This window comes from Aquarana catesbeiana, linkage group LG01 (genome assembly GCF_042186555.1).
Source record: "Aquarana catesbeiana isolate 2022-GZ linkage group LG01, ASM4218655v1, whole genome shotgun sequence".
NCBI classification, from domain to species: Eukaryota; Metazoa; Chordata; class Amphibia; order Anura; family Ranidae; genus Aquarana; species Aquarana catesbeiana.
Window position 1 is genome coordinate 312,399,837 of NC_133324.1, and position 13,832 is coordinate 312,413,668.

The 13,832-nt window shown below is 42.9% G+C and overlaps 1 protein-coding gene across 2 annotated transcripts in view; it reads right to left on the reverse strand.

The window, feature by feature from the left end:
* The window catches only part of GRK3 (G protein-coupled receptor kinase 3), a 452,072-nt gene that overhangs the window by 156,144 nt on the left and 282,096 nt on the right, over positions 1-13,832 (reverse strand). The window lies entirely within an intron of this gene.

Sequence of the window (13,832 nt, forward strand, 5' to 3'; positions counted from 1 at the left end):
TTCATGTGTCCTGGTGAAACCCGTCCCAGCATCTTATGTTGCGGCCGATCGTGAGGATCTGATGGCGTCAAAGAAGGTAAGAATGGCAGGGACAGCTAGAAGGGAATTGTTCACCAACCCTGACCAGGTCTGTGCATAGTTTCCTGCTTGTACAGGGTGGGGGCTTGAGCTTATGACATGATTGAACAATTTCTCATTCATTGTGGATGGGATGTTCAATTAAACTGTTGAAGCCACAAGGAAGATCCCACAGGAACAACGGCAGATCAAGACCCTTCCAATAAAAGATGGTCCATGATTATCTGTTGGCATCCAAGAGAAGCATATATATACATACATACACACAGTATCTCACAAAAGGGAGTACACCCCTCACATTTTTGTAAATATTTTATTATATATTTATGTGACAACACTGCAGAAATGACACTTTGCTACAGGCAGCCCTCTGTACGGTCCCATGGAACCCCTTATAAGCGCTAGGGGCTCAGTCATTCTATGGATAGCGTCGGACCCACTGATAATGGGGTACTTTGACGTAGTAGTGGGCTTAGCACTATATGGCCATATGGTGTAACTAAATCCCCATATTTTCTGAATATGATCAGGTGTTTTAAATAGCCTTGCAGGAGTTAAATGTCATTTTGTATGCGTGCGCTGTAATCTTTTGTTCGGTCTGTATGGTCTTATGGCCGCACCATCTTTGATGAATTTTTTAGGGTGTGCCCCCCAAATCTTTGTTTAACACTGAAGAAATGACACTTTGCTTAACCCTCTTGGGCATGGATTTCACCAGAGATTCACAGGTTGCCACTGGAGTCCTCTTCCACTCCTCCATGGCGACATCACGGAGCTGGTGGATGTTAGAGACCTTACGCTTCTCCACCTTCAGTTTGAGGATGCCCCACAGATGCTCAATAGGTTTTAGGTCTGGAGACATGCTTGGCCAGTCCATCACCTTTACCCTCTGCTTATTTAGCAAGGCAGTGGTCATCTTGGAGGTGTGTTTGGGGTCGTTATGTTGGAATACTGCCCTGTGGGCCCAGTCTCCGAAGGGGGGGATCCTGCAATGCTTCAGTATGTCACAGTACATGTTGGCATTCATGATTTCCTCAATGAACTGTAGCTCCCCAGTGGCAGCAGCACTCATGCAGCCCCCAGATCATGACACTTCCACCACCATGCTTGACTTTAGGTAAGACACACTTGTCTTTGTACTCCTCACCTGGTTGCCGCCACAAATGCTTGACACCATCTGAAACAAATAAGTTTATCTTGGTCTCATCAGACCACAGGACATGGTTACAGTAATCCATGTCCTTAGTCTGCTTGTCTTCAGCAAACTGTTTGCAGGCTTTCTTGTGCATCATCATTAGAAGAGGCTTACTACTGGGACGACAACCATGCAGACCAATTTGATGCAGTGTTCGGCGTATGGTCTGAGCACTGACAGTCTGACCCCCCAACCTCTGTAGCAATGCTGGCAGCACTAATTCGTTTATTTTCCAAAGACAACCTCTGGATAGGACGCTGAGCCAGTGCACTCAACTTCTTTGGATCGACCATGGCGAGGCCTGTTCTGAGTGGAACCTGTCCTGTTAAACCGCTGTATGGTCTTGGCCAACGTGCTGCAACTCAGTTTCAGGGTCTTGGCAATCTTTTTATAGCCTAGGCCATCTTTATGTAGAGCAGCAATTCTTTTTTTCAGATCCTCAGAGAGTTCTTTGCCATGAGGTGCCATGTTGAACTTCCATTGACTAGTGTGAGAGTGCTAACACCAAATTTAACACATCTGCTCCTCATTCACACCTGAGACCTTGTAACACTAATGAGTCACATGACACCGGGGAGGGAAAATGGCTAATTAGACATTTTCACGTAGGGGTGTACTCACTTTTGTTGCCAGCAGTTTAGACATTAATGGCTGTGTGTTGAGTTATTTTGAGGGGACAGAGAATTTACACTGTTATACAAGCTGTACACTCACTACTTTACATTGTAGCAAAGTGTCATTTCTTCAGTGTTAAACAAAGATTTGGGGGGGCACCCTAAAAAATGCATCAAAGATGGTGAGGCCGAGCATATTCAGAAAATATGGGGATTTAGTTACACCATATGGCCATAGAGTGCTAAGCCCACTACTGCGTCAAAGTACCCCATTATCAGTAGGTCTGACGCTATCCATAGAATGACTGAGCCCCTAGCACTTATGAGGGGCTCCATGGGACAGTACAGAGGGCTGCCTGCCTTCCCTGGTTCTCTCCCCCCCTCCTCTCTCCTATTTTAGGTTTCTCCAGGTGATGGCAGAATGTAGAGCGGCATAGCAATGGGTCCTGATTGGTTGAATCAGGCGGGATTGAACTGGGCATTGGTTATAAAAGCCGGCGGCTTTCACGCTCCGTTCAACCCCAGAGGAGATCCCACTGAAGATGGAGCCCTGTGCTGCTCCCTCATATATATATATATATATATATATATATATATATATATATATATATATATATATATATATATATATATTTGGAATTTTGTCACGGCGTTTGTTAAGGTTTGTCATCCAGTTCAGTTTTGGATGGACTACGTGATATGATTTATGGTTATGTAATTTTAAGATGAAATATATTGCTGTTATGAATGATTATTGTTCATTTTTGGGTAGCCCCTTAATAAACACTGTGGCCATTATAGCCAACTTGAAATTAATTGTGTTGAGTCTCTTTATTTAGTTATCCTTGAGTCCTTTGTGCTGTCCCATGGAAGATCCTGAAGAAATACACTCCTCTATATGGGAGAACTAAAGGACTCCTCCTATAACACAGGTGGACACTAATAAGAGGCAATGATAGGGGGTGGGGTGCTCCAGCCCGAAGTTGTCTGTTATAGGAGTCCTTTAGTTCTCTCATATAGAGGAGTGTATTTCTTCCATGGTTCAGAGAAGCGGGATCTTCCATTCTATGGAAAGCGTAGGACCCACTGATAATGGGGTACTTTGACGTAGTAGTGGGCATAGCACTATAAGGCTGTATGGTATAACTAAATCCCCATATTTTCTGAATAGGTGTTTTAAATAGCCTTGCAGGAGTTAAATGTAATTTTTGTATGTGTGCGCTGTAATCTTTAGTTCTGTTATTTCTTCAATTATGTCATATGAAAAGATATACTTTGAATGACGTTTGCGCTGTCATGCTTCACTGTACCCATATGAAATTTTAATAATTTTTTTCACACAAATAGAGATTTCTTTTCGTGGCATTTAATCACTACTGGGTTTTTTGCTAAACAAAAAATGACCAACAAAAAAAAACACAAAAAAAACAAAACTTTTTCATAGTTTGATATACAAATTTTGCAGACAGGTAATTTTTCTCCTTCATTGATGTGCGCTGATGAGGCTGCACTGATGGGCACTGATGTGCGGCACTAATAGGTGGCACTGGTGAGCACTACTTTGCAGTACTGATGGGCACTGGTGGGTACTGCTGAGCAGCAGTGGCCGTCAGTGTGTGGGACCAATGTCCCATTTACACAAGACGGTAATTGGCTTATTTTTTACTCCTCGCGCTGTTAGCGAGCGGGAAAAAAAAAAGCGGATTACAGGCTTCTGTTTACATCATGTGATCAGCTGTCATTGGCTAACAGCGGATCACGTGGTAAGGGGCCGGGATCGGTCCTTTACACCGATCTGTGATCAGCCGAGTCCCAAGGGAGGGGGCACACGAGCACGTGCATGTACGCCCTCCCGGCAATTTAAGCCTGCGCTGTAGCCGCCTTTCGCCTATAGCGTGCGCATCAAATGGTTAATGGTCAATATTGAGTTGGCCCAGGCAGACGTCACAATACTTTTGGTAATATAGTGTGTGTGTGTTTGCAACTAAAATCACAAGCATGTCATAACTTAGGTTATAATGCTTGCCTACATTAGTATATATCTGAGCAAATAACTGAACAAGTGCTAAATACTGTAGGCCTAATATAAAGCCTCATTTACACCAACAACTGAAGAAGATAGAAGGGTAAACAGGAGAAATCACAATAATTAAAAGGTATTAACAAACTAAAACAATATTACATCAAAACATACAGTTGCAAAAGATGTCGAATCTCTTTGGAATTGCCTGAATGAATGACTAAAATTTCACCTTATCTTTACCAAGTTCCATGGTCAACAGAGAAACACATTCTGCTTAAGCTGGCCATAGATAGAGCGAAAAAATGTCCAGTTCAGCAGGGACTAGTTGAATTTCGATCCATCTATGGCTATTTCCATTCAAGCGAATTGATCGAATTTTTGACTCCTCTCGGATTTGACTGTTGGTAAATTTTCATTTGATCAGTGAATGCAGCCAATCAGCTGCAGCGCTGATCAGTGTATTCTGACAGCAGAGGAGTCCCTGTTGTCATAGTAAAATATCGCAGCAGGGAGGACTCCTGCCTCCACCTTGCTTGAGTGGATAGGGAAATCCATTCACTTGGTCATCTATGGCCAGATTTAGACTGATACCACATAAACAATTGTACTCTTCCTATTTCTACTGAATATATGGTTTAAAAACTTTCACAGTTAAACAGGGGACTGGGTGGGTTTGCCCTTATTGGCATCGGTGCCACGCCCACACGCCATGCACGTGATGCCTTGTGGAGTCTCAATGCCGGCTTTAGTCACCATCTTGACTGACAATAGGGAAGTGGTGTCTGTAGCCTCTGTGAGCGGCTGGTGAAGAAGCCCCTCTCTCTCCCCCCTGCCATGCCATGCAAGCGTGACACTGGGCGGGACCTTGGGCCATGCTTGGAGCATATAAGATCTTCAATCGGCACCAGCCAGTCCTCCTGGCATCACGTACTGTGCACATCCTAATATGGATCATGGCCCTATGTTTAAGGTAATCACTGGGGAACTTTTATTTTTATTTATTTTTTTTAGCACATACCCTCACTGTATCCATGGGGGGTTTCTACCATACAGTATTATATGTCTAGCTTTTTCTTTTTACAATGTGGTCATGCTCCTTTGACACGCTTTTTTTATATACAATTTTTTTTTTGGTGATAGGTTCCATTCACTCTCAGTTACATTTGTAATAATTGGTTACACACTATTTTACCTAATTGTTTAAACATTTTAGAATTGGAGCCCGCATACATCACCCTTGGACACTCTTTTCTTTTGGAGATTACAGTTATGCTCCCGGTCTGTTCCTTGGGTCCCTGTCCCACAGCTCCCATCAGAGACTCCTTGAGCGGCCTTTTTGTTGTTATTTCATCACTTCATATTCAGCCCATATGTAAGTATTCAAAAAGGAGGGCTAGTCTCCTCCCGTTGGTAATCATCCTTCTTATTGTCTGGCAAATAACTCTAACTTATATTATATTTATGTTTCCCTGTAGATATCCAAAGCATCTGCCCCTGAAGTGGTGGAGCTATCCACGAAACGTGTAGGGCATCATATTTTTACTAGATGGTTCAATATGTTTTATCAATTAAGATATTACCTTAACACCCTGCCTTTGAAGTGGTTTATGTCATCGAGGATAGCTGTTATACAGCTATCATGCAATGTACCTGTGTGGTTATTGTCAGTCCTTACATATTTTAGTGCCTGGTCACATGTCATGAACATGGATCTAAACCTATGTACGTACCATTCTAACATGCTATGTACAGTATTTAATATAAGTGAATAAACGCTGTTTTTATCTTGACGATCTTTCTGATGCCGCACATACCTCATTTAAAAATCACCCCCCCCCCCCCCCCCCCGCCTTATTTCCCTTCACTCCACAACACTGAACTGAGAGAAAATCTCTCCAAAGTGTGGAGAAATCCAAAACATGATTTTTCTGTTGGAAGATCCTACTATCTCACATCTTGAAATCCATGGTATACACTGAGTGTATGGGAGGTGGTGGTGTCGGCAGAAACAGATGAAGGAAGAGACCAGCACAGGTCTCCTTTTATTAAGATGACTATGGCTTGTGTGTCCTCAAAACACTGGACTCTGACACACATCTCTTTGCAAATTATGTAGACCATTTACATGGTCTACATAATATGACCTCTTCCCTTACCCATTAAACAAGTTCCCTGTATTTCTGGTGACAACTGTAACATTCTGGATTTTCCATTTTTTATTTATGCCCTTCTAAGAGTGGTCACCAGGACAAATAAAGACAGGGAATCTCCCCAATAAATAAAAAACAGACATGAGGTTCAAAACTTGAAAGGCAAATCTATAAGAGAAGTATAGAAGATGCCATTATAGGCCTTCTTCTGAAAACGATAAATGTCTGGCTGCATGTGACTTCAGTTCAGCTCACACATTAATTTGCTTTTTTTCCAGCATGTTGAACAAAAAAAATCGTTCCCAATTCCCTCATCCACACACTTAAATGTGGATGGTGGAATCCTCCACGCTAAGCTATTGTAGACTCCCCCGCCATCAGAATACACTGATAAGTGCTGCCAGCTCTAGACTGCGGCGGTTATTAACAGACAGAACGGTTGTACAGAAGCCAATCAGTAGATCAACTTCTCTACAACCTCCCTGCCCATATATGGATTGAAATTCCCGGCTGAACCGACTGAAGTTCCATCCATGTATGGTTGGCTTTAGTCACAGACCTGGAAAAAGCATGTTGTATATCGGTGTCACAATTTATCTCTATACTTGTTCCAAGACAGCGACACAGACAGTACTAAAGCAATAAAATGACAGCTAAGGAACCAATATTTTTTAACCACTTGCTTACTGGGCACTTAAACCCCCCCTCCTGCCTAAACCAATTTTCAGTACTGACGCACTTTGAATGACAATTGCGCGGTCATACAACACTGTACCCAAATTAAATTTTTACCATTTTTTCCCCACAAATAGAGCTTTCTTTTGGCGGTATTTAATCACAGCTGGGATTTTTATTTTTTGCTAAAACAAAAAAAAAAATGGAAAATTTTGAAAAAAAAAAAAAATCATGTTTCATAGTTTGTTATAAAATTTAGCAAACAGGTAATTTTTCTCCTTCATTGATATGTGCTGACGAGGCGGTACTGGTGGGCACTGAAAGGCTGCACTGATGAGCACTGATAGGCACAGATAAGGCGGCACTGATGGCCACTGATAAGATGGCCCTGATGGGTGGCACTGATAGGTACCACTGATAGATGGCACTGATGGGCACTGGTAGGTGACACTGATGGGCACTGATGTGCAGCACTGTTGAGGCACTGATTGTGGGCACTGATAGGTGGCACTGTGGGCACTGATGGGTGACGCTGGTGGGCACTGGTAGGCAGCATTTTTGACTACTGCTAGGTGGCACTGGCAGGGGGCACAGGTGGGCACTGAGGAGCTGGCGGCAGCTCGCCGTGATCGGGACTGATGTCCCTCTCACAGCCGCCGGTGATTGGCTTTTTTTTTTCTCCTCACGCTATCAGCGCGAGAAGAAAAAATAGCTGATTACTGGCTCTGTTGACATCACATGATCAGCTGTCATTGGCTGACAGCTGATCACGTGGTAAGGGGTCGAGATCGACCCCTTACTCCAATCTGTGATCCGAGTCTCATAGACTCGCTGATCACAGAGCGCGCCGCTGCGTGCCTTGCAGGGGGCGCGCAGGCTGCTCGGGCATGGGAGGACGTCAATAGTCCATACTCAATACTAAATAGTCAATACTCCTGGCAAAGCAGGTCCGCACTGTAACCATCATTCTGCTATAGCGCGGATCTGAAGAAGTTAAAGTGAAGTTCAACAATGACAGCCTCCTTCTCAGGACTGCATCCCTTTAAAAAAAATAAATAAATAAATTTAGCTTTAAATGCACTTTAAGTGATAATAGATTATAGCCTTATTTTCAAAAAAATCATCTATACACAATTATTAAAGTGTTACTAAACCCAGGACCCTGCATTCACTATATCTGGTCCTCCACAGTACACAGAACATGGAAATGCAATTATTTTAATAAATATAAACTTCATCTGCAGTATACAGCAGTCTTGTGACTTCTATTAGTGCCTGGCCAAGCACTGGTTAAAACTTGTAAGAGGAGCTTTCATTCTCCTCTGACTGTCCTATGAGACTGTATCACCCCTTACCCTCTGTCTGAACAGAGCTGATTGGCCCTGTGCTGATCACATGTACCCACCCAAAAAAAAAACTCTAGCAACACCAAACTGAGCGTGTGCAGAGTGCCCCCCAAGGCTCTGTCTTCTCAGGAGATGGACTGGGAACAGTGGAAGAAGTGGAGGATCAGAGAAGACAGGATCAAACAGCCTTTTTACACAATGCAGATGATTAACCCCTTAGGTTCAAAAGTGAGTATACCAAGCATGCTTTACTGCATATACAGGCTGATTTTACGGTTGTGGGTTTAGTAACACTTTAATGGCCCTGTAACCCATTTTTTATGAAATTGTTTCTTATTGTGTTTTTTCACATTCTTACTTACACTTTTTACACACAGTGAAGCCGGAGACACATTGAGTAACACTCCCTGTGATTATAGTTGCCATTAAATGTCCCCACTACAGTTCTCAGATCAGCAGATGACCTTGACCAAGGCTGAAGTTGGCTGATCGGAACTCTCCCCATCGCTGCCAATCATCCCAACTCCCCGCCAGCACTGCCAATCATCCCAACTCCCGGCCACAACTGCCAATCATCCCAACTCCCCGCCAGCACTGCCACTCATCCCATTCCCCCCACCCCACCAAGGAGTAAGAGAAGGAATAAAAATAGAGAATACATGAAAAGGTAGAGGAAAAGAGGGGGAGGAACAAAGAAAAAGGGAGAGGAAGAATAAGAGAAAGAACAAGAAAGTTGGCTAGAGAGAGGGATGGGGGAAAAAAAACGAAATTAGGATAGAGAGATAAAAGGGAAGGAAAGGAGAACAAAGAATGAGTGGTACATTCTAAAATGTACCATAAGGGGTTTTAATACTGTACGAGTGGAAGGGACTAAATATCCATGGGTTAGGGGTGCAAATTACTTGTCTTGACGACCCACACAACCTGACAACCCACACTACGAAAATAATTTTACTGTTAGAGGTCCCACAACTTGGGAAATTTTATCAAGGGGTTGAGAACCACTGCTTTAAAGGGTTTGTTACCCATATGGAGCATTGGAAAATCATCAGAGAGGAGATACCCAGTGGCAGCTCTTGATGACCTTGACGATTCTCTTGGTCTTGTAGTGCCTCAAGCACTGCATAATTATAGAATTTATTCTGAACCAAGGAAGAGAATATTTATGGATGTAAATAAAATTGCAGATATGCATGTAGAAATGCACATACAATTCAGTCTCTCATTTGTTACATTGTTAAAGCAGCGCGTTGTTCTCTAGCTGACAAGAAAGCATGTTGCCCTTAAGCTGCAACGTCATCCGTATTTACTTATACATATTTAGCATCAAGGTGGTTTCTGTGTATTAACCCCACTGCTGACAACAGCTACTAAACAAAACACTATCCAGGGACTTTTAGCAGAGCTGGTAGCCAACTGGTTTCGAGAAATTCAAGATCAGACGTCCTTTCTCCATGGCAACAGATCGCAGAAGCACATGTAATCTCCATGGCCTGCTTCACGTGTTCTACACCAAAGGCTGCAATGTAATAGCAAGTGCGAGGAAAGCCCGCTGCTATAGTGCGTTGCTTGGTAACCATGGGATTTCCCAGACACAGGCTGGTATTAATCTCAGTGTACACAAGTACAGCACAGTGACACTGTAGGTTGTCATACAATAAATACAAATAAAAGATTTTCTTTGTTCCAAATGAAGCAAGACCAACCCACTTTACCTGCACAGTATATTACACCTGGAGGAAATAGGAGCCCTGTGTAAGCAGCATAGCCCTTGGTTTGCATGTGTTCATCTTTTAGCTACAAAAATAAAAATCAACTGATGCTATAACAAGACATGCTTAGATGACGTTATAAAAGAGCCATGACCTTTCCCTCATCAGCTACACAGTCCTATTTTTTGTGGCATACTCTTTTACCTTGAAACGCTGCTTTGGAGCAACATGCACAGTTTATAATCTCAAAAATGTACATTTATCATGAGTATATGGTATTGCTGGTTATAACGACAATGCTGCATTTTTTTATTGGAGGTTATTTTATGAACAGTGCATTAAAGTGTTATCCTAGGAGCATTAGTATACGCAGCCTATTGCATTAGACTGTACACCCCAGAGCACAAACACACATAGGTGTATATCAGCAAAGCAGTGGAGTGTCAGTAAAGTAGAGATTGGTGTCAGTAGGGCAATGGACAGAGAAGTTTTTTTTAATTTTTATTTTTTTTTACAATAGTTTTAATAATTTTTTTACAATTTATTTAGGAGCCCCATGGGGAGGCTTTGGTGAGATGTCAAGGGTCCAAAAAAGACCCCTGATCTCTCACTTTTGAGACAGAGAAAGGAACTGAGGACATAGATTCCCCAGTCCCTTTCTCTGCAGCTTCACTGGACAGTGAACGAATGGGAAGTGCTCTGTGCTGAGCGGCTTCCTGTTCATTCACAAACTGAAGCATAGTAAACATAATTTACTATGCTCAGTTAAGAATGAACACAGGAGCAATCGGTACAGATCACTCGCTGTGTTCATTTGGAAAAGGAAGAGGCTGGTAAATATTTACTGGCCCCTTCCCCTGTACTTCATCCTGAAACATCTCTGGCACCAGCCAGTGGGAGAGGAGGAAAACTGGAAGCACTGCAGGGTGGAGACAGGGAGCACCAGAAAGCAGGGGGAATCGGCACTGCACTGGGTGATAAGGGTGTGCCAGGCACACCCGGCACATCCTGTGCACATGTCCATGCCTAGGGGATAGGCAGACAAACTGTATCTAGTTATAAAGTGTCTATTAAGCATATAAAAGCCAGTCATAATCTGTTATAGTGTATAGTAAACTTGTGGCTAAATTATATGTTCCTAACACAAACTCAAAATATAACTATTTCAGTTTAAAGTGGTATTAAACCCAACATTTTACTTTCCCCTATATTGAAGAATTTAACATGTATTCCTTCTTAGTACTGTTAAGTGCCAGTTCACACCAGTGCTATTCCAGTGCCGGTTCCCGCATCACATAGAACTCACAGGCAGTTCACATTGCCCTATGCAAACCACTGCGGGTGTCAAAACAAAGTTAATGACACCCCAGATTGGTTCGCATATCGCAGTACGAACTATCAATTCGGACAGAAATTGGATCACATGGGTGTTAACACCCATGCGATCTGATTCTGGTATGCACAAAAAAAAAGGGTCCTGTGCAACTTTGGTCCGAATGCAATGCAAATTCAGCCATACAATCTGTATGGCTGGATTCACATCGCACAGACATTGCATGTGATCTGCACAGCAGTGCGGTGTGAATCACATTCAATGACTGACATCGTAGAAGTGTGAGACGGCACTAAAATGTTCTAAAACTGCACCCTCAACAAGATAATCATGGCGGCTTTGGCCAACGACATCACTTTTGCATGCACAGTAAATCCTGCATACATGACACACTGCCATAGTTGCAGAGAGCATCGTGCTGTGATGGTGGCTCCTGTGCTCAAGTGTGAGTAACATCATCATGACCTAGCCAATCAACTAGCAGAAGAGCACAAACCCGGAAGGAAGACCAGGCAAAGCTAGTAGCACCGGGAGCGGTGACAGCGCAGCGCTGGAGGGCTTTGTTTCACAGGTAGGTCTGTCATAATGTGCTAGCATGTGGTGCATACCAACGCATTATGGCATAACCACTTGGGGCCTGTTTAAAAAGGAAAACTTGCATAGAGAGAAACATGGAGGCCGCCATTGCTGACCTTCTGAAAATGCTAGCTGCCAGGCTTCAATAAATTTTGAGACATTACAGACTGTTTCACACAGGCTTCAGCTTGTATAACAGCAGTGTGAACAACAAGCACTGATAAAGCATTTGCAGAGCTTTCAGCAAGCTTTGTTATAGTTTTTTAGGCCTGGTTCACACCTATGCATTTTTTAGCCCGGTTTCAGTTTTGCAGAAACACACTACAGTCCATTTAACATGGTTTCCTATGGATGAAGTTCACATCTATGCATTTTATGGAAAGGGTCAGGGACTTTTTTCTGGTTTTTGGTTCCATAGACTTCAATGGATGAATATTAGAATTGGAATAATGGAATAGCTTTGGAAAACACAAAATACACCTGCAATATGCAAACTGCATCGGTGTGAATTAGGCCTTAAAGTACCATTCAACTTCAGTTTGTAAATCTTTTACACAGATCCTAATGGGAGTGCTGATTGCCACTTTAAACAAGCTGCTAGCGCTTCTTGAAGCTTGTTGAAAACCTGCTAAAGTCTGCTAGCAGCTTGCTTAAAGTGGCAATCAGTACTCTCATTAGGATCTGTGTACAACATTTACAAACTGGAGTTGAATGGTACAATAAAAGCTTCAACAAAGCTTGCTTTTCACACTGCTCTTATACAAGCTGAAGCCAGTGTGAAACAGTCTAAAATGTATTGAAGCCAGTGTGTGACAGGCCAACCTTAAAACAAGCATATATCAGTTCTGACTACCTTCTCGTTTAACTGGCTCATTACTCCTCCACTGGCTTCCGTTCACCCAACAAATTAAGTTCAAAATACTAACAAGTTACAAAGCCATCCACAACTCAGCCCCCAGCTACATCACTAACCTAGTCTCAAAATACCAACTGTATCATTCTCTTCCTTCCTCCCAAGACCTCCTGATCTCTAGCCCCCCTCACCTCCTCTAATGCCCGTATCCAGGACTCTTCCTGAGCCTCTGTCATCCTGTGGAATTCCCTACCCCAAACAGTGCGATTGTCTCCTACTCTGCCTAATATTGTCCCTAAAAAACAATCACTTCAGAGAAGCCTAGCCTGTCTTCACCTAATAACTGTAATTTTATTTTCTACATCAGCTCACCCCCCCCCCCCCCCCCCTCAGTTATTACATTTTGCGATACCTGACCCTCCCTACCACGTTTCCCCGAAAACAAGACCTACCCTGAAAATAAGCTCTACTGTGATTTTCAGGGAGGGCTGCAATATAAGCCCTACCCTGAAAATAAGCCCTAGTTTAATGGGTTGTAAAATCCTAAAATGCACTGTATTATATAATGTAAACTGTGTATGTTTGTTTGTTACAGCGCCGCTCAGTTGATCCCCCACTGCTCTTTTCCTCCTCCTCTTCTGCCAGTTGTTAGCACCTTTATTTCTCGCCCCCCCCCCGCAGTGCTCGAAGCGGGGAAGACCAATCAGGCTCTACAAGAAGGTTTTATCACAAATAGATTACAGAAACATGCACAGTTTACATGATAAAATACTGTAATACAGTGCATTTTGGCGTTTTACAAGCACTTTTAACTCAGTTCCAGTGGCCACTGGGGATTCCTGACAGGCAGGGAGGGAGATGTGGAGAGAAGACAGCACATGACAAGCCCTACCTCGAAAATAAGCCCTACTGGGTCTTTTGTTGCCAAAATTAATATAATACCCAGGCTTATTTTTGGGGACACACGGTATTAGATTGAAAGCTCTAACGAGCAGGGCCCGCTGATTCCTCCTGTATTGAATTGTATTGTAACTGTACTGTCTGCTTTCACGTTGTAAAGCTCTGCACAAATTGCTATATAAATCCTGTATAATAATAATTACTCCTGGTTTAGACAGTAATAACGCTGAATTCCAGGGAAATCGTTAAATACACAAACAAAATACATATGTTGACTGTCACAGGATTAGTATTTCCATAATTCCAGCAGGAATATTTACACAGCCCTGCCAGAGAGCAATGTCAGGCTGGTAAACTCCTGCAGTCCTCTCTCCAGC